Raw genomic sequence first — 26,471 nt, 5'->3', positions numbered from 1 at the left:
GAACAAGTGGAAACATACAAGGCTTCTTCTTGCCTAGGCTTGGAAATGGCCCACCATCTCTTCCACCTCATTCTGAACAAGTCCCACGGCAGGCCCAGATTCATAGAGGGTAGGGAAGGAGTCTCCACCTCTTTTGCAGGAAAAACTGCAAAATCGCATGGCAAAGGGCATGAAGTAGGAAAGAATAGAGAACCCCATTAATGCATACTCTGTTGTTGGTGTGGAGGGTGGCCAATTCTGATGATGATGCGGATAATGGCCACCACTGTATATCAAATGCTAACTATGCACCTGCCACTAAAGCAAGCTTCTGGATACACGGTCTCATCTGTTTCTTATGGTAACCCAGTGAGAAAGTTATTATTGCCCCATTTTATAGGTGATTAAACTGAAGTTGAGAAAGGTTAAGTAACTTGCCCGAAGATAGTGACAAGGGAGCCAGGATTTTGATCCAGGATTATCTGATACCCAAGCCCAGACTTGTAGGTACCTCACATTTCAGGCTTTGTAGTACTGACCTCCAAACCCTGCCCCTGTTTTGGGCCTTCTCACCCCCTCTCATTGGGGTTTCTTTGTGGATGAATGAATGGATGGTGGATGGGTGAGTGGGTAGATGGATGGATGGATGAATATATAGATGGATGGAAGGTTGGATGCATGGATGGATGAGTGAATGAATGAATAGTGGATGGATGGATGGATGAATATATAGATGGATGGAAGGTTGGATGCGTGGATGGATGAGTGAATGAATGGTGGATGAATAAATGGATGGTAGCTGGGTGGGTGGTTGGATGGGCGGGTGAATGGATATGTGAATGGATGGACGAATGGATATATGAGTAGGTATATGTATGATTGGATGAATAGATGAGTGAATGGGTAGATGGATGGGTGGGTGGGTGGATGAGTGAATGGATGGGTGGGTGGATGGATGGATGGATAAGTGGATAGATGAGTGAGTAGATGGATGAATGAGTAGATGGATGGGTAGGAATGTGGATGGATGGATGGGTAGATGAGGGTATGAGTGGATGGATGGGTATGTGAGTGGACATATGAGTAAGTGGATGGGTAGGTGAGTGAATGGGTAGATGGATGGGTAGGTGGAAGGATGAGTGCATGAGTGGATGCATGGGTGGGTGAGTGGATGGATGAGTGGATGGATGGGTAGCCATATGGATGGATGGATGGATGGATGAGTGAATGGGTAGATGTGGTGGGTGGCAGGATGGGTGCATGAGTGGATGGATGGGTAAGTGGATGGAAGAGTGGGTGAGTGGATGGATGAGTGTATGGATGGGTAGGCAGATGGATGGCTGGATGGCTGAATGGGTAGATGGGGTGGGTGGAAGGATGGCTGCATGAGTAGGTGGATGGGTAAGTGGATGGATGGGTGGATTAGTGGATGGATGGGTAAGTGGATGGATGGGTGGGTGAATTGAACGGATGCATGAGTGGATGGATGGGTAGCCATATGGATGGATGGATGGATAGATGGATGGATGGATGGGTGAATGGGTAGATGGGGTGGGGGGAAGGATAGGTGCATGAGTAGATGGATGGGTAAGTGGATGGATGGGTGAGTGAGTGGATGGATGAGTGGATGGATGGGTAGGCTTATGGATGGATGGATGAGCGAATGGGTAGATGGATGGGTGGGTGGAAGGATGGCTGTGTGAGTAGATGGATGGGTGAGTGGTTGGGTAGGTATGTAGATGGGTGGATGGATGAGTGGGCAGGTGGAGCTTTGTTGAGCCATACTGGTTTTGGGAGGTCTTCCCCCTTCATGAAGCTCCACAAGAGCCAGAATTCTTCTGTTGGATTGTAAGAATGCTGCCCAAAGGAGCGCAAAAGGAAAACGAGTTCCTATGAAGGCAGATGTCATGGCGGGATCCCTGAGGGAGAGCATATTGAAGGCCAAAACTGGCCCTGAGTCAACCTGGGCTTACATAGCAAGGCCTTCTCTCTGCCAGGCCTCAGTCTGTGTTTCTCAGCCAGAAGGCAGGGCAAGCGGTGGTCAGAAGAGCCTCTTGCCAAAGAGGTAAATCTCCATTCTGCTCCTCTCCTGTCTGCTTTTGTCTGCTCCTCAGCACCCACAGCTGTTCCCACCATAACCTTCTGGAGCCTCCTGCACATCTGCCTAACATCTGCTCTTCTAGGGGGCTGGTCCAAGGCCAGGGCCTTGTTGCTGTCAGAGGGAGTGGGGAAGCTCCTGGAGTCCTGCAGTAGCCTCTCTTAACCTGGGGAGGTCTTGGGCAGACTCTAAGCTTTGGCTTAGTCCCTGCTGGGGTGGCCATTGGCTCCAGAGGGGAGGGGAGCAGCTTTGGCCGTGCCCATCTGTGTTGCTGTAAGGTGCACACCTTCAGAGATGGCCCCTCAGTACCACCAGCCTTGTGTATGTAATGTCCATCCCTACCTGGCACCTTACCCAGGCAGCCAGCTGGGGGGCTGGGAAGAAGACATTGTTCTAGAGCTTCGTGTTTACTCCTGCCCTCTCCTCACTACCAGAGAACTGATGAGGAAAGAGCCAGGCTTTGGGTGGACACCGGTGGCTTCTGGCCTTCCTGCCACTGCTGGTAGAAACTCACTGAGGCAGGTCTCCCGGTACTACGTATGGGACACTTTCCTTATCATTACATTGATGATTGCTTTTTTTCCCAAACGTATTGCCTGGGCTCCATTGGCTGACTTTGGCTGAATAAAAGACTCTGCAGTCCATTGGAAGCCTTAGGGGTCTGAGGCAGTGGCTTTTGCTCAAATCTGTTTTCGGTCCAGGAGGTAACTTTTTTAAATTAAAAAACTGAGGGTAATTTACATACTATGAAATGCATAGGTCTTAGTATGGTCCAATGAGTTTTGACAAATATCTGCACCATTATAGCCATCACCTAAATTGAGATATTTCCCAGCTTTCCCAGCTCTCAGGAAAGTTCCTTGAGTCATGGGGCCAGGGGGAGGAGTGGCAGTGCACATGGGTGGGGGCTGCCATGCAGGGGGTGGACCCAGGACTTCCGCTTCCACCTTAGGAGGGCTCTCATGATGGCCTCAGCCAGTGCAGGCTCATGACAGCCCCACTTCTTTGAGCTGATGGGCTGGCTGGGAGGGATAGCGTGGGGACAGCCTGACAGAACAGGGGTCCCGAGGCAGGCAAGGACCGTGAAAGGTCATCGGCTCCACACAGGTAACACCCAAATCACTCAGGAAGATTTCCACGCCCTGCTACGTGGCAGACATTGTCCTCAAGAGCTCCCAGCTCCGTGGGAGGCAGGCAGGCTTTCGGCATTCACGTGACAATCTCGTGAACACCTAAGATAACGCATGGGAGGCTCAGAGGTGGGCATCACTGTGTCCCAGGCTGTCAAGGAAAGGGTGGGGTAAGGGCCCTCTCTAGGAGAGCTCTAATGACACATCCTGCCAGGAAATTCTGTATGCTGTTGTGGCCTCAAACTCCTCTGCTGCTGTCTGTCCCTGTTTGCCTTCTGTCCTCAAGGTGGCCAGGGACCACTGGGAAGCCAAGCCCCGCCGGGGCCTGGGCAGCTTTCTCCTGGTGGCTAGAATTCTCCCACAGCAAGACTATCTGGGGAATTCTCTTGAAATGTTTGTGCAAAGCAAATGTTGTTGCAGTTGCTGGCTAGTGTATTTTTTAAAGCGTGTTATGGTTTTGAGTTATTTCCCTGATGCCCAGGCTGGAACTGTGTGCTAGGCCTAGAGAGAGGAACAGCCCCAGGACAGGAGCATTAAAAAAAAAAATCTTCCAGGAGACGCAGCCAGACCGTGGGCAGAGATGGAGGTCTCAGGGCCAGGTGGGGGGCCTTTAGGAGCACTGGTCATTCCTGTTGCTGTAACAGGACGCCAAGGAATGAGTCCCATCCAGGCCCACCGGCTTTTAGGACCCAGAAGTGAAAATGCCCCACTCTGAACTCCCGGAAGCCCTCAGGTCACCAGTAGCCCTGGCCTCCAGCCAGAGAGGGGGACTCTCAGTCCCGCACTCTGACTCTCTCCATTTTGCTCCACTTTCCAAAAGTTCAGCATCCTATTAAGGTCGCAGTCCGCTCCATTTGTGGCATACAGCCAGTCTCGGAGAACATGTCGGCCGTTCAACATCCTAATCTTATTAACCAGGGGCCATGCTTCTGCGTGTTTCTGCACGTTCCCATCTGCCACGCTGCCACTGCTCAGGCTGTGCCGAGGCTGGAGGCCTGCAGGGTCCCGGCCTGCAGGGTCCCAGCCCACAGGGGCCTCTGCCTTAACCTCCACCCCATCCACCGCCTACACCCCCAACCACCTTCTGCCACCCTACACCTGCACCCAGACTGTGGATGTCTGCACCCCTCCCCTGCCCCGTGCCCTACCCTGTCATACCCTCTCCCCCACCTCCCTCCATCTGCACCCCTGTGCCCCCAACCACCTTTATGTACCTGTGCCTGTCCCATGCATTCCATTCCCACCTTCCTGCACCCCCATCCCTGCCCCCAGTACCCTTGCCCTACCTCCCCACCTTCTGCACCCCTCCCCCACCTTCCTGCCTTTTTGCACCCCTGTCCCAGTCCCCTCTCCCTCACCCCACATCTCCACCCCCTGTTCCCCCTTCCTACCTCCTTGTGCCCTTGTACCCCACCCCATCCTGGCTTCTACACTAGTACCCCTCCCTTGTCCCCCTGAAGCCCCCTGCACCCCCCAACTCCCTGCACTTCTCTGCTTCCCCGCTGGTGTTCCTGACCCCTGCCAGCCGTCCCTCCCTTCTCCCCTTCAGGAGGCTTCTCCAAGGCCTCACTTCCAAGCTGGAGAAAAGCAACTAGAAAGTTCCTCTCTTCACCTCCCACCCGACCTAAGCCAGGTAACTCACCTGTGGAGATCCTCGAGGGGACTGGGAAACAGGATGGGCTGTGAGGAGGGGGCTTCGACCCTTAACGGGGCACAACACCTGGGGAAGCACGCATGGGGATGAACCTGAACTGTGGCAAACATGCCACCCTCCATATCCCAGATGGCCACCGTGTGGACAGACAGCCACCCCCAAAGATGGGGCAGACTTGGGTGGTTCCAAGTCCTCCTTGGGGCCCAGCTCCCTGTTCAGATGAAAATCGTCGACCTCCAGCTCTGCATGGCTCCTGCGTGGGTCCTCTTGTGCCTCTGTTGGGTGTGGCTGTCTCAGGCTGTGGCCCTGGACCGGATGCTGGTGTTGGTGACCATGCCACTGGCCACAGATACTCCTCTGTAGGCAGGGTTGGGTTCAGTCCTTGACAGGCCTCACTTCCAGCCTGGGTCCTGCTGCTGAAGCCCTCAGCTGTTCAGGCCCTCTGGCCTCCTTGCCTGGGCATGGGAGGGTTTATGTCTCTGAGCTGCTTCTCTGCTCCACGCCTCCCGCTCCTTCAAGCCTCCACTGTTACCTCCTTCAGAAAGCTGCTCATTCCTCAGCCCACTCCAACCCTCCCTGTGTCCACAGTGCTCTGTGTGTCTTCTCTGCAGTGTATTGTAATTACCGGTTGAAATCATGGCAATGTGGACCTATGCTCTGGCCCAGGCCCAAGTGCTTTGTTGGTGAGGAACAAAAGGTGGTGCCAGCCTGTGCAGTGGGAGCAGTCCTGCTTACAGGCAAGCTGTGGAAGTTTAAGACGTTATGCTACTTGCCCAGGGCCTCACAGCTCGGGGAGGAAGGGTGGAGGGGGACAGTCAGCCTTCAGGCCTCACCTCTTACACTGCATCTTCTCCTGCCCTGTCTGGCTGCCAGCTTCCCCACCAAGACTCTGAACTGCTGAGGGGACAGGTTCCCACCACCTAGCCCAGTTGCACAGCCTGTTGATGTTTGTTGAATGCTTGAAGGAAATATGGTGGCCACTTGGAATTCCTAAAGAAGCCCTCATTTTAATTACTATTTATTCATTTATGAGATATGAGATGGGGTCTTGCTATGTTGCCCAGGCTAGCCTCAAACTCCTCAGCTCAAGTGATCCTCCTGCCTCAGCCTCCTAAGTAGCTGGGATTACAGGCATGCACCACTGTGTCCAGCTTCCCCACTTTCAGAATGATGGAAGAGCTGGTCTGGGTCAACTTCAGAGTCTCCTGTCCTTCTCCACCTCCTCCCCCAGCCCAGCTATGTTTTCCTCCAGAGCCAAGGAGCCCTACTGCCGCGGCGAGTGTGTGACTTGGGGAGGGAAATGGTTTTTCCACCAGTTGAACTGGGCCTCCAGGTGAAACTCAGGGTTTTTATCTTTCTTTCTTTCCATCCATTTATCCAACAAATATAGAGAAACTAGGATACATCATGCACTTGGTTTATGGTAGTGAATGAAACAGATATTTCCCAGCCTTCATAGGTCATGGCTGAGACAGAAACAAATGAAAATATAATTACAACTTGCAACAAATGCCAGGCAGCTATGACAGAGTGACCTGGAAACTGGGGTTGGGGACTCCTTTAGCATGGGTGGTCAGGGAAGGCCTCTCATTGAAGACCGAAGACCCTGGGAGTGGGATCTGAGAGATGTGATGGGGCCAGCAGCCAGGCAGGGAGGTGGCAGGTAAGAAGGTCTGGACTGAGACAGGGTAGGGGGAGAACTTGGTCCCTGGGAAGCCGGGGTCCTGCTGGGCCTTTGTAGCACCTGATGCTCTCCTTCTGGAAATGCTCTTGATACGGTTTGGATGCGTGTCCCCCTCCAACTCTCATGTTGAAATCGTTTGCCAGTGTTAGAGGTGGGGCCTGGTGGGAGGTGATTGGATCATGGGGGAGGATCCCTCATGGATGGCTTAGCACCACCCCCTTGGTGATGAGTGAGTTGTCCCTCAATTAGTTCATGTGAGATCTGGTTGTTTAAAAGAGTGTGGTGCCTCCCTCATCTCCCCTCTTGCCATGTAATACGCCTACTCCCTCTTCACCTTCCACCATGAGTGGAAGCTTCCTGAGACCTCACCAGGAGCAGATGCCAACACGGTGCTTCCTGTACAGCCTGCAGAACCAGGAGCCAATTAAACCTCTTCTCTTGATAAATGACCCAGCCTCAGGCATTTCCGTATAGCAATGCAAGAACAGCCTAATAGGGCTCTCATCCTTGGGATTTTGTTGTGTTTCTCAGCCTTGTCTTCCTCCTTTTGAGGGCTCTTCCTCCTCCCTCCTCACAGACCTTTCTCTCCCACCACTGCCTCCTGGCGTGTCCCAGTGTGACCTTCCTCACCTCTGTAATCTGCTCTCATCCCGTCTTCTCACTTCGTGTTCTTCTCCATGCCTGTGGCTCCAGCCACCATTCATATTTTTTTGTAATCCCCATGTTATCTATTGCTGTGTAATAGATTATCCCCAAATTTAATGGCTTTAGACAACAATCATTTATTAGCTCATGGTTTCTGAGGTTCAGGAATCTGGGAGGGGCTCAGCTGAGTGCCTGGCTCAGCGTCCCTTCGAGGTTGCGTTGATATGTTGGCCGGGGCCGCAGGCATGGGAAGGCTCAACTGGGGCTGGAGGATCTGCTTGTAAGCTGGTCTCTCTCATTGGAGGATCTGCTTCCAAGCTTGTCTCTCTCGTGGCTGCTGGCTGTGGCCCCAGTTCCTCTCCAGGTGGCCTCTCTGTAGGGCTGCCTGAGTGTCCTCATGACAGGGCGGCTGACTTCCTCCAGAGTGAGAGAAAGATGGAGGTCTTTTAAGACCTAATCTTAGAATTGATGAACCTTCACTTCTGCTGAATTCTATTGGTCACACAGACCAATGCTGGTATGCCAGGGGAGGTGACACCAGGGGGTGTCTGGGCACCAGGAGGTGAAGACACAGGGGCTGTCTTAGAGCCTGGACTGCCACAGTCCCCAGTGCAGGCAGGATTCTCTCCAGCTTAGATGCTAGCACCACCACTGACCAACCCTCCTCCCCGACATTCCAGGGGCTCTTCAAACTCAGCATGTCCAACGTGAGCTCAGCCCCATCAGCCTTGAAACATCATATTGTGCCATTTCTTTTTTGTTTCGTTTTTGAGACAGAGTCTTGCTCTGTCATCCAGGCTGGAGTGCAGTGGCATGATCTTGGCTCACCGCAATTTCCACCTCCCAGGTTCATGCAATTCTCCTGCCTCTCGAGTAGCTGGGATTTCAGGTATGCACCACCATACTTGACTAATTTTTGTAGTTTTTTAGTAGAGACAGGGTTTCACCATGTTGGCCAGGCTGGTCTCGAACTCCTGACCTCAAGTGATCTGCCCACCTTGGCCTCCCAAAGTGCTGGGATTACAGGTATGAACCACCATGCCCGGCCTTGTGCCATTTTTAACATAGGAAAAGATGTAAGGAATAGCAGAGCGGACTGTGGGTAATAATGCGATAAATGACACCATCACCAAGCTGAAGGCCCCTGCACTGCAACTTCCTGATGTCATGGTCTCCCAAGCCCAACTTCTTCCTCCTCACCTTATCACAAACTGGCCCCCTATTTATGTAGTTGGGCAAACCCGAAACCCGGGAGGTGGCTTGCGTCTTCCTCATCTCCCATGTGGGTGGGACTGGTCACCGAGTCCTGGTGTTCGCAGTCACTAACTCCATCCGCCCTTCCGTAAGCCATTGGATCACCTGGGCCGCCTCCCTACTGAGATTCCTGCCTTGGTTTTTCCCCTCTACCCAGCCCACATCGGCACCAGAGCGTGCTTCCGAATACCGAAATCTTCATCATGTCCTACTTAAAATTCCTCAAATGGCTTTTTAAAGTCCTTGGCATGGTGTTCAAGGTACTTCCTGATCTGGTTTCTAACTTATATGTCTGGTCTCATCTCCTGCTACCCCTAGTCCTAAAATTCCTCTATTATTTGCATTCCCTAGATGACATTTCCCCTACCCCTTCTGTCCAAGGCTCTGCACCTGCCCTCCCCTCCCCTCCCCTCCCCTCTCCTCCCCTCCCCTCCCCTCTCCTCCCCTGTCCTCCCCTCCCCTCCGCTCCCCTCTCCTCCCCTCCCCTCCCCTCCCCCCTCCCCTCGTCCCTCTTCTCTCCGATTCACTCCAGGGTCGGTCACCTGCCCTAGGAAGCCAGAACACCTCCCATGAATGCAGTACCTCTGCTTAGGTTCCTAGACACCCGTCACCCATGTCTCTCTATTGGCTCTTCACTCTTTCATGCACTCATTCAAGCATGTTTGCTTAGCACCTGGGGTGTGCCAGGCACCATTCTCGATGGCTTAGCTGTGGTGCTGAGAAAAATAAGGCCCCAACCTTCTAGAGCTTGCCATCTTGTAGGAGCCCATACCCTGCCTCTGGGGTTGTGGTTTACCTGTTCTCTCTCTCTCTCTCTCTCTCTCTACACTGCAGGCCCCTCAACAGTTGCCTGTGGTGTTCCCAGCTGTGCCCCAGTATCCATGCAGGAGGGACTCATGGATGTTTAGCACAGCAGTGATGCTCTCTGGAAGGGCCAGAAACTGGAAACTAAATGAGTTGCTTGAAACCCAAGTGGCCCAGCAAGCCAGCCATAGCCAGGCTGAGGATTTGTTGTTGTTGCTGTATTTTGGGGAACATTTCTGATTTTGAGCCCACGGTACTCCCTACCACTAGGCTCAGCCTCATGGCCAGGGTTCTGGGCCCCCAGCCCACTGAACCTGGGTCAGGCAGTCTCCAGCCTCTCCTCCAGAAACCGTTCTCCCGACCTTGGGGAAAATTGCTTCCCAAATTACAGCCCTCCACTTTGCAAGCTTTAAACACAGCACCGAGGACACATAAATTACAGAAGGCCTTTCCCTTTCCCATTGGATACATTGAATAATGTAACATTTCAACAATACCAAAAGGTACACTGTATTATTAAAACACACTGGTATTAAAAAAGAAGAAGTATAGCTACCGTAAAATTGTCACCGACTCCCACCAGATGCCAGAAGAATAAAACCCAAATTATTTTTGCCGGAGACAGGATTCAGAAGGCATGAGGGGAGCCAGGAATTAAGATGGTTTCACAAGACTGGTTTAAAAACAGGGGGAGGAGGTTCATTTATTCTGAATATTGTATATTCCCTATAATCTTTACTACTAAAATGAGGTGCTCTGTGTTGTTTTTCTCTTGGTTAAAGAAAGAGTAAATTTTGCGTTCTTAGTTTGAGTCCCATTTTAAACTCTGATTTTGGTTAGGAGCTTATGTTTTGCGGGGTGCAGAGGCTGAGGAGGAATTGGGGTGATGGAAAATGGAAGAGAGCAAAGCCAGCAGCCCTGAAAGGTATGAGAGGGATTAACCAGAAAAGATGGCAGAAGTAGAACTACTGGCACCCAGGGAGAAGCTAGTGTAAGAAAAACAGAAGGAAAGAGAACAGTGCCTTGAGGAACTGCACCCCGGGCAAGCTCCAGAGGGCTGCATACCCTGAGGAAATGCTGCAGTTGGGAGGGTGCACAGCTCTAGTACCTTTGGAGAATTCCATTGTTTTAAAAAAATGAATGTTGGACCAGGTGCAGTGCCTCACACCTGTAATCCCAGCACTCTGGGAGGCCAAGGTGGGTGGATCGCTTGAGCTCAGGAGTCCGAGACCAGGTTGGGCACCATGGTGAAAGCCCATCTCTACAAAAAATGCAAAAATTAGCCAGGCATGGTGGCGCACACCTGTAGTCCCAGCTACTCGGGGGACTGAGGCAGGAGGATTGCTTGAGCCTGGGCGGTGGAGGCTGCAGTGAGCCTTGTTCAAGTCACTGCACTCCAGCCTGGGTGACAGAGTGAGACCCTGTCTCAAAAAATAAAATAAATAAAGAATGTTAAATCCTTGCCATTACTCTGATTCTTTTTTTTTTTTTTTTTAACTTTCTGGAAGGACTAGAAGGCTAAAAAGTTCTGCTCTCTGCAATAAAATGAACCAGCAAAGGTGTAGTTTGGGGAGAAAAGTAAAATCTAAAATGTGTGAGTGGAGTCCTCTGAGATTTTGCAAATGCCATTTTCTGAGTCCCTCCAGGAAGCCAAATAAGAATGCAGGCATATTTCTGGTGATATTGCTATCTTTGTTAAAAAACAAAACAAAACAAAACAAAAAACAAAACAAAAGAAAAGATAAGCAAAATGCTATAAAAACCCAAACTTGATTTCTGGTGATTTTAGGGTCCTTCCTTTGGAGCCCCTGGTCTCAGAGTCCCCTATGCTATGTCCCTAAATGGCTCTTTCACAAGCCCATGTGTGACCATCACAAAGAGGCCTGTGGCTCTGGTGTCCTTCAGAGGTCATTTGACTCCTCGGAGTATTAGGAGAAAGCGCAGCTGTGATTTAGTGCAAAGCCCTTTCTGTCTTCTTTCTGTGTGCCTCATACAGGGGGCAGGGAAGGTGACATCCAAGACACTTTGGGCAGGGATGGGGTTGCTAGTGTACCTTGTTGAATGCCCGGAACCTGGGTCTGCATCTGCCACGTAGTAGACACTTCCTGTGAGTTGACGGGGAGAGGATCAGGGATGTTCAGATGTCCCAGGTCACACAGTGATGGGCTGGGAGGAGAACCCAGGCCTGCGGGTCCTGCTTCAAGCTTTTCCCTTGCCATGGCCTGGAATGTTCCAAGGCATGCCAATCAGGCTGTTGCAGAGAATGGAGTGTAGCATGCTCTGAGAAGACGAACAGCCTCAGAATTCAAGTCCTGCACTGGCAGGGCTGCATCTGCCCAGAGGGGGACCACTGTCTCATTCCCCCATGTGCTGCTGTCAGTAGGCCCGGGGAGGGGGTGGTGAAATGGGGGGCTCCGCCTCAACTCACCAGCCACTTCTGCCTCTCTGTGATGCCTCATCTTAAATCCTATAAATGAAGCCATGTCCTCAGATGAGCCTTAATTTATAAAGGACTAGTGATGTCTCCAGCCTGTCCTTGCATGCTGAAGTCCAAGTGTGGCCTTCTATTTGGAGATCTGGGGAAAAAGAAATCCAGGATGTATGCTAGGCTGTTGGTCCTCTCTCTGCACAGGAGGCTGTGAGTGTGAGGGTCTTGGGGTGCCTGGGTTTTAGGTGGGCTCAGTTCATTTGCTTTGCCATGTAGAATGGGAAGTTCATTCCACCTCACCCCCACCTCTAGGAGCCTGAAGACCATCCCGTCGTCAGATGCAAATCAGTGACAACTTCTTGATCCCATTTGTTGGTGTTCAGGTCACCCAGGAATTTTTTTTTTTTTTTTCTGAGATGGGGTCTTGCTCTGTCACCCAGGCTGGAGTGCAGTGGAGCGATCTCGGCTCACTGCAAGCTCCGCCTCCTGGGTTCACACCATTCTCCTGCCTCAGCCTCTCCAAGCAGCTGGGACTACAGGTGCCTGCCACCACACCTGGCTAATTTTTTGTATCTTTAGTAAAGACGGGGTTTCACAGTGCTAGCCAGGATGGTCTCAAACTCCTGACCTCGTGATCCACCCACCTCAGCGTCCCAAAGTGCTGGAATTTTCATCAGAAACGTTACCCAGCTCCATGCCACTCACCCAGATTGACTTCCTTCTTTGCAGCATTCATTTCTCCAAAACTGCTGAGTGCCTACTGTGTGCCAGCATTGGCCAGGCGCTGGGGCACGATAGTGAGCAAACACTGATGGGGGGCTGAGGACGAGGATGATGATGGTGATTCGGCCAGGCTCTCCTCTCCCCCATCTCAGCACATTCTTTCCTAGCTGTGCTTGTCCCTTGCTTCTGCCCCCTCCACAACCCGGCCTCTGCAGCATCTTTGTCAACACAAGTCCACGCTTCTGACCAAAGGCAACTCGTGAGTCCAAGGTCGTCAGGGCCAGCCAGGGCAGGTCATCTGACTTCCGCCTTCTCTGCTCTTCCCCAGGGCCTGCCATCCTAGCCTCCTCTCTGCCTGGCCAGTGCATCTCACCTGGGGGGCTATCTGCCTGTGGCTTCTGCTCCAGCTACCTTGTGTGCCTCACCCACACCTCTGCCATGGCCCTCCTCAATCTTCCCCTGTCCAGGCTGGGTGAACATGCCTCATCCCCAGAGGCTTCCTTCCCTCCTCTTCCCTCCCTCGGTCACTCTCACTCCTTTTGCTACCTCCCTCTCCCTTTGTGTATCTGCTTATTTTTTGGTAGAAGACACTTTATAGCAGTCCAAATGTTTGTTTTTCTATCTTCTCTTTCCAATGACAAGAATCTGAGAGGAGGCCTTTTGGGGCCAGAGCACCAGGGGCTGCCCCAGTCTCGTGCTGCCTCGGGAGCAGTGCTGGCTGGTTCTGCAGCAGGCCGAAGCAGCCAGGCTGAGAGCTGCGAAGAGGAAACTGGCCAGCTGCAGATGCGGGCACAGGAGTCTTTAAAATCCTTCTCTGAGACTGAGGCCCCCCTCCAAGCCCCAGGGCACAGCCCTCACCCTTTGTAGGACACTCCTCAGGCTTCCCAGCTCTTCTGGGGGCCCTGCCACCCATAGCCAGCCTTCTGGGGATGCTTAAGCCTCTCCCTGGACTCCTTTATTATTTGGGGGCCCTGTCATTAAAGCAAGAGGATTAGATCCTGAGGAAGCAGGTGGAGGGTAGGGTCCAGGATGGCCCGTCTGTGCTCATGTGCATATGTGAGCATATGTGCACGCATATGTGTGTGTAGGGGACAGGATGGGATCTCAGAATTCCCCACCTGACCTCCCAGAAGAGGGGGAGGTGAGGAGGCTGCAGGGGCTTTTCCTCTTGAAGGTCAACAGTGGGGTGTCCCTGTGTGCTCTGCTGTGCTCTGAGCACTGCACTCAGCGCAGGGTGAGGGGCAATAAATACGGGTCAGAGAATGAGGAGGACGCAGCTCACTCCCGAGAGAGACTGGACCCTTTTGTTCCCAGGAAGTGGGGGAATGGTAGGCTGTGGCCTCGACCAGGCCCCGCCCACCCTGGTCCCTGCCACCGCGCCCTGAGAAGCCACCTGCAGCCCAGCCCAGCCCCCGACTACGCTCCCAACCCTGCCGGGCTGCGGGGCCTAGAGAGCCGTCAAGGGTACTTGGTCCCTGGGCCTTTTGCCTCCCACCGCGGTTCCACTCCTCCTGCCAGCCACGAGCCTGGGGCGAGCCCTGAGGTCCCCTAAATCCCGCGGCACCAAGGGGTGGGGCGTGGGGTGCAGGAGCGCACGCGGAGGGGGCCACAGGCCCGTGTTCTGCGCTATGGGTGATGGATGGTGTTTCCCACTGCGGAGTGGGGAAAAACATGCCATTACAATCGGGGACAAGCTGTTAAGTTATCTCCCACTCAGCTCGGGTCGAGGAAAATAAAACCAGGCTGGGCCTATCGGTGGGGCTGGGACGCAGTGCCTTCGCCTAGCCGGCGGCAGAGGAGGGGTGCGGGGCGCCAAGGAGGCTCGAGCCCAGGCAGGGGTGGCTGCGCTGAGGCTGGTCCCTGCCCTCCGGACTCGGCGGCCTGTGGATCGCTCGTGTCTCCATCCTCTAAGCCGGCGGCTGCAGACAGGGCTGGGTACGACCAGTTAAAATGAAAATGAAATAACCTCCTGTGAGCTTGGCTTGCAAGGTGCGGTGGAGAGGTGTGGGGCTGCCGGGGGCACCGCCTTCAGCTCGGCCTCTGGGGGGATGTGGAATCTAGGCTGGATGGGGGAGGAAGCAAGAGCAGCACCTAGAGAAGGCGGCCTGGGTTTCAGGCATGACACTTAAAGATCTCTGTGCTGGGGAGGGGAGCAGTGGGGTTGGAGCTTCTCTTGGGTTGTTTCATCACATCTCCCGACCCTGTCTTTGCTCCCTCTAATTCCTCCCCATCTCCTTCGAGGGTTTATGTTCCCTGGCCCTGGACTGGCTGCCAGGCTGGGCAGCATCGGTGTCCATGTGGCCCCAGGGGATGACTTGGGATCCCCAGGGATGGACTCTGTTTCCATTCCCTCCTGTGGGCACCTCCCCTGCCAGGACTGCTCTGGGAAGGACGGCTCCATCCGCCTCAAAGGCAAGAGAACTGACAAGTCAGGAAGGGTGACAGCCCCGGCAGACAGCCCGCCTCTCCCCAGGCTCTCCTCTCGCCCAGGCCCTGGGCGGCCTCTGCTTTGGGGCTGGTGGGAGAGAGCAGCGGGACAGGAGTCTCCCTGGACCACCTGCCTCCATCCTGGCTCTGGGAGCCCTGTCTGGGGAGGAGGTGACATTGAGAGTTAAAGCAAATGCTTGGGAATCGCCTCCAGCACCAGAAGGGTATCCTATTATCTCCCTGAAAGCCCCAAGGGGACCAGGGGAGACTTGAGGGCTTACAGAAGCTTCTGCTCCTCCGGTCATTGGAACAGCTGGAAGCTGGGGCTGTGGGGGTGTGGACAGCAGGCTCAGAGGAGGCTAGGTGCAGATCTTCAGTTCCCCCATGGACTTCCCTGCCCAGGGCCTGGTGCAGTGTGAGTTCTAGCCCTTGCCTTTTGTGCTCCTGCTGAGAATCAAGCACTTACGTCGCAGAGAAGCCTGCCGCCTGCTTTCTTTCCCCACCAGGCCAGGCCCCTTCCTGGAGCCCCTTCCTACCCAACCTGGGCTGCCTTCCACCTCCACCTGAGTCCTCTACCTCTGCACGGGTCCCCTGCACCCAGGCCCCTGCACCCAGGCCCCCTGCACCCAGGCCCCCTGCACCCAGGCCCCCTGCACCCAGGCCCTCTCCCAGCCACCTCCCTGGCTGCATTTCATCCATGGACCTGTTCCTATTACTTACACTTTTGCCATTGAAAAGTGGCTCCCATGCCCAGCAGTGGGCCCTGGGCTCTGTACCAATGGTCCCTGAAAGGGCAGATGTTCCCCAAGCATTGCTCCGGGGTTGCTGGGCTCTCTGCGATGCTGGTTCTGCTCTTCGGTTCTTCGGTATGGGGGTGGTACTCTGTTCAGTGACTGGATTTTAGGAAAAGAAACAAACTGGTAGATTTATTATTGTTGTGTGTTGCTGTTTAAAACTCCGTTGTGAAATTTCTGGGTGGTGCCAGTGGTGGGGGCGATTCAGGGAGACACAGCTCAGCCACTCCCTGGCCACCCTGATCTCATGACTCTATCCCAAAGACAGTCTCTCAGGCTAATCAGAGTGGATCTCCTAAACCGTTTTTGTGTCCCGTCTGGCTGATGGCACACATACACTGTTTGGGTTGGAGTAAATTAAGCAAACAAGACTTCCCAGGCTTGGGTCTACCCCCTGCCAGCCCTCACCAACTAAACAAACAGAATTCTTCAGTCCCCTCCATATCCTGGGAATTCCTGCTCTCTGGTGTGATCGTGGGATATGATTCTAAATAAACCCAGAAGTATTAATGAGGGAGTAACTTTTGTGGGTTCATTCATTCATTCATTTACTTATCCACTCAGAAGAATATGGAGCGAGCTCCAGCTATGTGCCAGGCACATCCTGGGCACTGGGGATTCAGCACTAAATCCAGCAGTTATGGATGCCTGCCCTCAGGGAGCCTGCATTCCAGTGGAGGCGAAGTGGGATGGCGGGATCCAGCACATCCACATGCTGGATGTGCTAAGTCCCTGGGGGGAAATCCGTGGGGAAAAGGAGAAGGAAATGCCATAGGGATGCTGGTTATTTTGATGGGGTGTTCTGCTCCTGGATGGCCTTGGAAAGGTGCCATATGTGCACAGCTCTGAGGCAGGTAGGCAGGCAGGCAGGCATGGAGGGAGGGAGGCAGGCAGGGAGGGAGGGAGGCAGGCAGGGAGGGAGGCAGGGAGGGAGGGAGGCAGGGATGGAGGGAGGGAGGCAGGCAGGCAGGGAGGGAGGGAGGGAGGCAGAGAGGGAGGGAGGCAGGCAGGCAGGGAGGGAGGGAGGCAGGGAGGGAGGCAGGCAGAGAGGGAGGGAGGCAGGCAGGGAAGGAGGGAGGGAGGCAGGCAGGCAGGCAGGGAGGGAGGGAGGCAGGGAGGGAGGCAGGCAGGGAGGGAGGGAGGCAGGCAGAGAGGGAGGGAGGGAGGCAGGCAGGGAGGGAGGGAGGCAGGCAGAGAGGGAGGGAGGCAGGCAGAGAGGGAGGGAGGGAGGCAGGCAGGGAGGGAGGGAGGCAGGCAGGGAGAGAGGGAGGCAGGTAGGGAAGGAGGGAGGGAGGCAGGCGGGGAGGGAGGGAAGGAGGTAGGCAGGCGGGGAGGGAGGCAGGCAGGGAGGGAGGCAGGCAGGGAGGGAGGGAGGCAGGCAGGGAGGGAGGGAGGCAGGCAGGGAGGGAGGGAGGCAGGCAGGGAGGGAGGGAGGCAGGCAGGGAGGGAGGGAGGCCGGCAGGCAGGGAGGGAGGGAGGGAGGCAGGCAGGGAGGGAGGGAGGCAGGGAGGGAGGGAGGGAGGCAGGGAAGGAGGGAGGGAGGCAGGCAGGCAGGGAGGGAGGGAGGGAGGCAGAGAGAGGGAGGGAGGCAGGGAAGGAGGGAGGGAGGCAGGCAGGGAGGGAGGGAGGCAGGGAGGGAGGGAGGCAGGCAGGGAGGGAGGGAGGCAGGCAGGGAGGGAGGGAGGCAGGCAGGGAGGGAGGGAGGCAGGCAGAGAGGGAGGGAGGGAGGCAGGCAGGGAGGGAGGCAGGCAGGGAGGGAGGGAGGCAGGCAGAGAGGGAGGGAGGCAGGCAGGGAGGGAGGGAGGCAGGCAGGGAGAGAGGGAGGCAGGTAGGGAAGGAGGGAGGGAGGCAGGCGGGGAGGGAGGGATGGAGGTAGGCAGGCGGGGAGGGAGGCAGGCAGGGAGGGAGGCAGGCAGGAAGGGAGGGAGGGAGGCAGGCAGGGAGGGAGGGAGGCAGGCAGGGAGGGAGGCAGGCAGGGAGGGAGGGAGGCAGGCAGGGAGGGAGGGAGGCAGGGAGGGAGGAAGGGAGGCAGGGAGGGAGGGAGGCAGGCAGGCAGGCAGGGAGGGAGGCAGGCAGGGAGGGAGGAAGGGAGGCAGGGAGGGAGGGAGGCAGGCAGGTAGGCAGGCAGGCACGGAGGAAGGGAGGGAGGGATGCAGGCAGGCAGGGAGGGAGGGAGGCAGGCAGGGAGGGAGGGAGGCAGGGAGGCAGGCAGGCAGGGAGGGAGGGAGGCAGGCAGGCAGGGAGGGAGGGAGGCAGGCAGGCAGGCAGGGAGGGAGGGAGGGAGGCAGGCAGGGAGGGAGGGAGGGAGGCCTGCAATTGTGCAGGGAAGAGCGTTCCATGCAGTAGACCTGCAAAGGTGTGGTGCAGGGGTGGGGTGGGGGAGGCATGTGCCAGTGTGGAGGGATGGCCAGGAAGCCAGTGGGGCTGCAGGGGAGAGAGGGAGTGTACTAGGAGAGGGGGCCAGACTGCCGAGAGCCCCAAAGGCAAAGGGGGTTGACCGTGAAGCTATCTATGAGCGCGGCCCCCATGTGAGCCCTCGCATGTTATTTTCTTAGGAAGTCCCCAAATCACAGAAGCCGGATTCACCTGGCTTGCAGGCCACTGAAGCAACTTTAAGTGTTTCTTCCAAATGACACAGGACACCAGTGGAAGGCTGTGTCACCAGATCAGGACAGTGACATCATCTGATGAAAATTTTTAAAAGAGAGGGACAAAGTAGCTGGGAGAATGCGGACAGTGGTGGGTCCTGGAATCTAGGCGGGGTGGGGGAGGAAGCAAGAGCAGGCGGTGGTGGGAAAGGCGATGGGGAGGGGCCAGCGTGGTGGGGCGGAAGAGTCCCTGGGATTGGGGGACCATTGCAAGTGGGCTGGGAGAGGGGCGGACCCTGGGATGGACTGCACGGTGGCTGTTTGGCAATAGGGTCCTAATGATGTGTTTTCTGCAAGTTTCCTTTTACTCCCCTGGGGCATAAAAAGCAAAGTGTCCTTTGGAGGGTGCCGATCCCTCAATCCCTCGATCCCTGGTGGCAAACAGTTGGCTTTGAAGCTGCCCCCTCCCTTGTTTATTGATACCAAATGTTTGTTTTAGATCAAAAGGAAGAGGTTTTCTTCAAAGGCAATTTTTTTACTTGCTTTTTTCCCCCTGCAGGTTGAAATTCTGCCTCTGAGAAGCTAACAGTCTTCCTGTGGTCGCCACTCCTCCCCAGCAGCCCCCTCCTTGCCAAGGACGGTCCAGAAGGAGCCCCACTGGGGCCTCCCCGCACAGCAAAGCAGACCTCACCTCCCACTACCAGGTAAGGCGGCCCCACCTGTCCACCACGCCCATCCCCAGAGTTTGCATTTGTGGAGGAAATACGTTTTAATGCGGCGATTTGATTTTCCAGCAAGGGTTGTGGGGTAGGGGCGTTCCGTGCTGCTCTCTATAGCTTTCAAGTCATGGTGTCTTTGTGGAATAGGAGGGGGAACATTGACGGATGCCCAAGAAGGTATGGGGTAGAATTTGTAAGGAGTGACCGCTCTTTGTACCTCAAAGCCCATCAGCCTGGCTGCAGGGCAGTTAGTCCTGGAAGGAGGGTGGGCGGGGTGTGGGGTCCACTGTCTGGTGTCAACAAAGATGCCATAGAGTCCAAGGTCAGGGCCTGCCCCTCCCCTGCACGGTTCGTGTTCTGCTGCCCAGATTGCTCCGCGGCTCAGGGAGGGCCCTGAAGCCTTCCTGTGGCTCTAGACGGGACGGCATGATGGCTCTGTTCCCACCCCGAGAGGGTGACTGCCGTTCAGCTCTGACACTGACCGCCAGAGTTAGTGTCAGACTACACAGGGTTTGGGCCAAGCGCTCTGTAAGATGGCTCTCACTTCAAATGCAAGCTGCCAGGGTCACCTGCACTTGTGACCAATGGCAAATTCAGAGGTTCCCAGGACCCCTCAGTTTTGATAATTTGCTACAATTCACAGAACAACAGCAACAAAAAAGCACTACACTAAAAATGACAGTTGTATGACAGTCGTATGATACACACAGGTTGAGGTCGGAGCATCCACACCCATTCCCCATGGAGTTAGGATGCACCACCCTGCTGGTTCACCCACAAGTTCACCAACCGAAAGCTCCCTGAACCACGTGACTGAGCTGTCTCTAGCCCTCTCTGCTCCCCTGAGGTGGGGAGTGAAATTTCCAACCCTCTAATCACGTGCACGGCCAGCCTCACACTTGAAGCTTCCTACGGGTCCCTGTGAGTTGCCAGGTCAGCACACGGTCAGGTGTGGTCAGGAGTGGCTTTTTATGAATAACAGAAGACACTCCTATCCCTTGGAAACTCCAGCAGTTTTAGAGATCACCTCCCAGGAACCAGGGACAGACACCAGGTGAATTCTTTCTTAAACCTCCATGAGGTTCAGTGCAGCCCCATTCCCTGCTGATAGACAATGCAAAGCTGTGGGTCAGCGACCCCCAGGCAGGGAGGACTGGAGCCCTGAAGCCTGCAGGCAGGCTTTGCATGATGTAGGCTGAGCAGACGATGCCGACAAGAACCCTGGACAAAGAGACCAGAGGCCCGGACACAGGCTGGTCTCTCCAATACCCATCAAAAGATGCTCTTTCCAGAGTTTGCAGAATTGGAAGTCTCTATGCACAGTCTGGGTGCATCTCCAGGCGTGCACTGCTTGCTTCTCTCTGGTGAAGGCCATGGGTGCTCTTCTCTGCTCCAGGGCTCCTTGGGGTCTTCTTGCTGTAGCTCATCCATCCAGACTGCCCTACATTGTTCATTCCACAACCTTGAGCCCCCGATGTGCTAAGCCCTGTTTGGGGTGCTGGAGACGCAGTGGAGACAAGGTCAAGTTCTGGCCCTCATGGTGTTTATAATTTAGCAGGGACATGGAGAATAAATGTATGTCAGGAACCATAACGCTGTGAAGATAAATGCAGTGCATTAAGACCACGGGGAATGGTGGGGGCTGCAGTTGCCCAGGACAGAGGGGCAGGCCCCGGTGCTGATGTTGTGAGCCAAGACAGAAGGAAGGGAGGGAGGACCCCAGGATGTCTGAGGGGAGAGTGTTCCAGACAGAGGGAATGGCCAGTGCCAAGGCGCCAAGGCAGCAACGTGTGGGCATGCTGGAGAAGTAGCAGGAGGGGCTGGCGTCACAGAGTCCAGGGGCTGTGCAGGTGGAGGAAGGAGATGACGAAGAGGGTCCAGGGCTGGATGCAGAGGCCTTTAGGTTGGGACTGAGGACTTTGGATTTTGTCTTAAAGGTGGTGGGAGCCACTGCAGGGCTCTGAGTGAGGGATTGAATGGCCTGAGACATACAAAGGTGTCTCTGCCTTCTGTGAGGGGGACAGAGTGGAAGCAAGGGACAGCTGACGAGCCCACTGTCGCACTCTATCCCTGGGAGCACTGGCTCTGCCATGGACCCGGGAGGAGAGGAGTGGTGGATCTGGGCTTGTGTCTGAGATAAACCCTTAAACAACTCCCCTCTCTGCTGAAACGGCTGTCACCCCATTCCGTAAACCATCAGGGGCCCCCTCGGGGAGCCCAGATAGGAAGGCCACACACCCCAGCCTGTATGGGACAGAGAAGCAGCAACGTGACTGTTTAGAGGGCAGGAATCCCACTGCTCTTTCTGGCTCTTTCTGCCCTGGGGCTCCCTGCAGTGTCGCTGTGAAGGCAGCACTGGTGTGCCATCCACTACGGCTCCTGGTCAGGTCACTCTGTGCCAAGATCACCGTGCTTGCAGGCTGTCTGAGAAAATGAGTAGAGGACACGAGGTTTGGGGCTGGCCTCAGTGCAGGACAAGAGACCCCCTGAGATCATGCTCTGTCTCTGGAACCTCAGACGCCTAGTTCCAAGAAGATGCGTGCAGCTCTGTCCCTAGGGGAGGGCCCTGACGTACAGACATCCTGCAGGCCGTGACGGTAGCACCGTCTCCCATGCTCCTCTGAAAATGCCACTTCCTGCTGCCTCCAAGAAGGAGGTTGTGGGGCCCAGCCTCACCTTTCTGTGGGTCTGAGAACCTGTGTCCCCCAAATAGGTAAATCCTCGGGGTCATCAACAGTGAAAGTGCAAGACCAGCCCACCCCCGAGGGAGGGTCTGGGAAGTCCAGGGTTGGTGGGGTCACCCCACAAGCTCTTTTGGACCTGAGCTGCTTCCCTCGGTGTGTTCACTGTCCAGCCCCTTGTTGATTCCAAAGGTGTACTCTGAATTGTGAAGTGAGGAATCTGCCTTTCAGAGTCTTCCTTTTCTAAAAGGGTGAGGTCAAGGGGAGAGAAGGAAGCCCCTCTGAGAGGAAGCCCCTCTGAGCAAGGAGCAATGCGGTCTGAGGCCTGCATGTGGCTTTGAATCTCTGCCTTTTATTCACCTTCAGGATGGTGGGTGGTGGGTGTCTGAAGGAAGAGGGCCAGGTACACACATCTGAGGTCAGGTGTGCCTGCAGACACCCTCCTGCCCTGCGAGCTCCTGGGTTCTCCCTGCAGCCTGGACATGGGCTTCAGAGAAGGGGCCGCCAAAACCACCCCTTGGGCTACCAGAGCTCTGGCATGTGGATGCCGTCCATGGCCCAAAGGAATGTGACTAGAGGAAGGGGCTTCCTAAGAGGGACTTGGAGAACAGTGATGGAGAAACCCGGGCAGGGAAAAGCCTGCAGGAGCTTTTGCCCCAGTGAGGTGGGCTGGCCTTTCTGATTCAGGAATGGCCTTGGCAAGGAGGCCTTCGACTGAGACTCCCCATCACTGCAGGCGAGTCCTTGCTTCAAAGGAGAGTGTGGGGAGGAAGCAGTTTCCTCCTAGGACATTGCCTCAGCCCTGGTTCATTGCCTCTGCCTTGGAAAGGGTCCTGTCAATTAGATCCCGTTTTAAAGCTCATCCCTTTAAATATGGATTCAATTTGGGTTTTACTGTATAGTAAATTCTAAGTCCTTATTAAAAACATGGATGGAAATTAATCTGCTGCAAAACGAGATTTGTCTGTTAAACGCAGTGGCTGAGGCCTGGAGCAGATGGGTCTTTCAGGTCCACAGGGAAGAGACGGGCCTGAGCAAAAACTCCAGAGGAGGGTCATCTGCTCCTCCAACCCTGACCCTTCCCTTCCTTTCCCCTCCCCTTCGCCACTCTCATGGGATAACCTGAATTTTCCTAAACGACATTGCTGTTCGTTGTTGGGGTCACTCAGAGGAGCCAAGGAATGTGGCCGGTTGTCTCTTCTCTAGATGTTTTTGGGGATGGGGGAGCATCTTTGTTCTGGAGCTGAGAGATAAACAAAGTCTTCTGCCCTGATACAGACAGCATGAGATGGGAGCGGGTGCTGCCGCGCACGCCATGGGGCTGAGTGTGAGCCTGCCGTGGTAGTGCAGCTTACGCTATCCAAACTCATCCATCCACCCCGGCCCCCACCCTCAGGGACGCACCCATGAGCGGCAACACATGACTTCCCATAAATCATCTCCAAATGAGCGTGCTTCCTGCACTCATCCATCATGCCCGTCTCTTGTCTGCTTGTTTTTAAAAGCTGTTAAACTGGAATCCATCACAGGGGGAGCATGGCACCCTTGAGGGCTGAGCCGAGACACAGGCTGCCCGCATGAGCCGTGGGAATGTGCGTGGGGCTTCCTGGAGCACATGAGCGTTGCTTGGCGGCGGGGAGAGGGAGATCATGGCTTCATCTAGTTATACCAGAAGCGGATGGGACGTTGCTCCCAGGCTTGCAGTGAATGCATTCCTTTTGCAGGCGCTCGTCCTAGGTGCTCCTGGGTGGAACAGGCGGTGCCCAGCTGAAGGACATTGCTGGGGTCTCTCCTTCCTACAGGGGCATCTTATTTCCTTCTTGGATCCAGTATTTTAATGAGAAGATTTTGGTTTGAGCCAGTCTTTGGAGACGTGGGTCCTAAAAACTTCTGTGAGTCCTTTTCTATTGACAAATGTATTTGGAAAATATTTAGGAAGGATGCCAAGCTCAGCCACTTCAGTCCCTCATTCTGATCCTGCCGAATTCTGCCACCCTGCCCCTTTGCTTGTTCACCACCAGAGCAAGCTCTGAGGATGTCCCTGTGAGAAAGAGGACACGAGACAAGGACCTGGGGCCCCACTCCATCGCTTCTGTTTCACCCTTTCTTCCTACTCCTCCTCCTCTTTTTTTTTTATCGGCGACGGAGTTTAGCTCTGTTGCCCAGGCTGGAGTGCGATGGGGCGATCTCAGCTCACTGCAAGCTCCGCCTCCCGGGTTCACGCCATTCTCCTGCCTCAGCCTCCCAAGTACCTGGGACTACAGGCACCCGCCACCATGTCTGGCTAATGTTTTGTATTTTTAGTAGAGACGGGGTTTCACCGTGTTAGCCAGGATGATCTCGATCTCCTGACCTCGTGATCCGCCTGCTTTGGCCTCCCAAAGTGCTGGGATTACAGGTATGAGCCACCGCGCCCTCTTTTTTTTTTTTAATTTATCTTTATTTATATTTTTTTGAGACGGAGACTTGCTCTTTCACCCAGGCTGGAGTGCAGTGGTGCGATCTCAGCTCACTGCAACCTCTACCTCCTGGGTTTAAGAGATTCTCCTGCCTCAGCTTCCCGAGTAACTGGGATTACAGGCGCCCACCACCACGCCTGGCTAATTTTTGTATTTTTAGTAGAGACGGGGTTTCACCCTGTTGGCCAGGCTGGTCTCGAACTCCTGACCTCAAGTGATCCACCCACCTAGGCCTCCCAAAGTGCTGGGGTTACAGGGTGAGCACCTTCCTCCTCCTCCTTTTCTTCTTCTTCCTCTTCCGTCTCCTTTTCCTCTTTCTCCTCTTTCTTCTTTTTTCTCTCCCCCTACTTCTTTCCTTTCTCATTCCCCCTCCTCTTCCTACTTCTCTGTCTCTGTCTGTCTCTCTCTGTCCCCCCTACCCCATTGAGGAATTGTGTGCACTTCAGGCTTTTCTGCACTTTCTTTTCCAGAGCCCCTAATTCTGCCACCCTGCCTCTGCCTATCCTCTCTATCATCTGGTTCCTTCTCTGCAGTTCTGGTGACTTGGCAGTCACCACTCACCCCTCACAGTGGTCGGAGAGGAGATGAGAAGACATTAGAGATGCCTTATCCCCTCTCTCCTTTCCCCTTCAAGGGGAAACGTGTGGCTAGAATCCTTCACACGCCCTGAACTGACTGGCGTGGGGTTTGCCTCCAAGAACTCTTTGTCTCTAGACAGATGTCACAGACCTCAGTGGCATTTGTGATATTTTGTCCCATCTGCTTTTGGCTTTGCCTCTATCCTTTTCTTTGCCCTATACTTGTTGGCTGAAGGATAAAACTGCTTTTTGGCACTGGTGTGACATTTTTTAAAAAAATAGAAAAACGGGCCAATATTTTTCCTTGGTGACTTTAGAGCTCTGTGAGTGAGCAGCGGAGGAGACTGGGCAGGTCGCAGAGGGCGCTGTGGGCGAGTTCCCCAGGACAACGCTCCCAATTAGAGCCCATTAGTCACTCCGTGTGTTAAAGCATTAAGAACAATTAAGGGTGAGAAGAGCTTCCAGATGTAGCTCCAGCGCTGGAGCGGGAAGGGAGGGCCCTGCCGCTGCTCCCCCGATGGAAATAATCCAAGGAGAGGAGCCAGCAGGGCCTGGTCCGCAGGGTGTTGGTGGCCCCCAGAGCACAGGGTGTCAGGTGCAGCCCCCAGGACAGTCAGCCTGGCCAGTGGGGCTGGAAATTCAGATCATCTGGGTCGGTGTCCCGTGACTGTCATCACAGAATGCCACGGACTGGGTGGCTTCTCACGATAGCTCTTCGTTCTCGCCAATTCCTGGAGGCCAGGATCCAAAATCAGGAGGGCAGCGGGGTTGCTTCTCAGGGAGAAACTGTCCCGCACACGGAGGCCTTTCTCCTGGCTCTGGGGGCCACTGGCCATCCTCTGTAGGCCTTGGCTTATAGATGCACCGTCAGTCCAGTCTCTGCCTCCATCATCATGAGGCAACCCCACCCCCATGCCTGTGTATCCTGTCTGTCGCGCACGACCTTCCTGTGTGTGTGTGTGCATTTGTGTGTGTGTACATGTGTGCACGCATGCGTGTGTGTGCACCTGTGTGTTCTCATTCCCCTCGTCTTCTAAGGACACCAGTCATTGGATCGGGGCCCACCTCTTACCTTCATCACATCTGCAAAGACCTTATTTCCAACTAAGGCCACATTTCCAGGTCCTGGGGGTTAGGGCTGGAACATGTTTTGGGGGGACATGATTCCACCCACTGTATCCTCCAAGGCTGCCAGGGAGGAAGATGAACCCAGGCACTATGACTCTACAGCCCATGACTCATCCCAAGGTGTCCCCTGACCCTCACGGCCCTGATCTCACCCAGACACTGAGATGCTCTGGAAAAGAACCATCCCTTGGCTGATTTTAAGACGATGATAAGAAGGTATGCAGGCTCAGCAGTAAAACCAAGGCCAGAATGACTGGAGCTGTAAGAGTGGACATTGGAAGAACCCCAGGACCCCAGGTCAGAAGGCCGTCCACAGACCTAGTGGAGAGGGAGGCACCTGGAACGATGGGCTGAGATCATTCTCTGTCCCCCACCCACTTCCCACCTCCCACTGCTGAGATCGGACTTGAGAACAAACTAAGAATTAAAAGCCAGACCCCAAATCTAAACCTAAAAATAAACAGTTCGTGCTGCAAGTTTTGGGCGCACACTTTTGTCACAGGAGAGAGAAACTGGAGTCTTGCTCTGCCTGTGGGAGAGGGAGGCGTTGTAGAGCTGGGCCAGGAGAGGGGAGCCTGTGAGGTCTCTCCAGGGGGCTCTTGAGGTGTGGAAGGAATGAATTGGAAGGAAAGGTCGGAGTCAGGCCCAAGAAACAGAGGGAAAAAGAGACCTCTGGGGAGAGAGGGATGTGGACACAT

The 26,471-nt window shown here is 54.8% G+C and overlaps 1 protein-coding gene across 2 annotated transcripts in view; it reads left to right on the top strand.

Moving 5' to 3' along the window:
• The window catches only part of RBFOX3 (RNA binding fox-1 homolog 3), a 528,100-nt gene that overhangs the window by 110,742 nt on the left and 390,887 nt on the right, over positions 1-26,471 (top strand). For both annotated transcript variants that reach the window (XM_063599441.1, XM_034943026.3), the window contains exon 2: positions 18,768-18,912. The gene's annotated coding sequence lies outside the window, so the exon portion shown is untranslated. The remainder of the gene's footprint in view (positions 1-18,767; positions 18,913-26,471) is intronic.

Source organism: Pan paniscus, chromosome 19, assembly GCF_029289425.2.
Source record: "Pan paniscus chromosome 19, NHGRI_mPanPan1-v2.0_pri, whole genome shotgun sequence".
NCBI classification, from domain to species: Eukaryota; Metazoa; Chordata; class Mammalia; order Primates; family Hominidae; genus Pan; species Pan paniscus.
Note: the sequence above shows the minus strand (reverse complement) of the source record. Positions and strands in the feature narration are given on the sequence as shown.